General features: G+C 40.1%; 1 non-coding gene across 1 annotated transcript; it reads left to right on the plus strand.

Annotated features, from left to right (window-relative positions):
• The first annotated feature begins 554 nt into the window (after window positions 1–554).
• On the plus strand, window positions 555–662 carry LOC148577354 (small nucleolar RNA R71). Its single transcript, XR_015903757.1, has one exon. It is a non-coding gene; the product is annotated as a small nucleolar RNA R71 (small nucleolar RNA).
• Window positions 663–945: the final 283 nt, after the last annotated feature.

Consider the following 945-nt stretch of genomic DNA (forward strand, 5'->3'; position numbering starts at 1 on the left):
TTTTCTGTCTGTTGCTGAGAATATGATGGAAAAGGCTTGCTATTGCTAAACCTATTTCTTCCACCATTACTGTTATTGAAGCCTTGTTGAGGCCTCTGTTGGTCCTTCCATGAGAGATTTGGATGATTTCTCCATGAAGGATTATAGGTGTTTCCATAGGGTTCTCCCATGTAATTTACCTCTTCTATTGCTGGGTTCTCAGGATCATAAGCTTCTTCTTCAGATGAAGCTTCCTTAGTACTGCCTGTTGCTGCTTGCATTCCAGACAGACTCTGAAAAATCATATTGACTTGCTGAGTCAATATTTTGTTTTGAGCTAATATAGCATTCAGAGTATCAATCTCAAGAACTCTTTTCTTCTGATTTGTCCCGTTATTCACAGGATTCCTTTCAGAAGTGTACATGAATTTGTTATTTGCAACCATTTCAATGAGTTCATGAGCTTCTGTAGGCGTCTTCTTCAGATGAAGAGATCCTCCAGCAGAGCTGTCCAATGACATCTTGGACAGTTCAGACAGACCATCATAGAAGATACCTATGATGCTCCATTCTGAAAGCATGTCAGAAGGACACCTTCTGATCAATTGCTTGTATCTTTCCCAAGCTTCATAGAGGGATTCACCTTCCTTCTGTCTGAAGGTTTGAACTTCCACTCTAAGTTTACTCAATTTTTAAGGTGGAAAGAACTTTGCCAAGAAGGCATTGACTAGCTTTTTCCAGGAGTTCAGGCTTTCTTTAGGTTGTGAGTCCAACCATGTCCTAGCTCTGTCTCTTACAGCAAAAGGGAAGAGCATAAGTCTGTAGACCTCACGGTCAAGCCCATTGGTCTTAACAGTATCACAGATTTGCAAGAATTCAGCTAAGAACTAATGAGGATCTTCTAATGAAAGTCCATGAAACTTGCAATTCTGTTGCAATAGAGAAACTAATTGAGGCTTAAGCTCA

This window comes from Arachis ipaensis, chromosome B1 (assembly GCF_059453495.1).
Source record: "Arachis ipaensis isolate K30076 ecotype BB chromosome B1, ASM5945349v1, whole genome shotgun sequence".
Taxonomy (NCBI): Eukaryota; Viridiplantae; Streptophyta; class Magnoliopsida; order Fabales; family Fabaceae; genus Arachis; species Arachis ipaensis.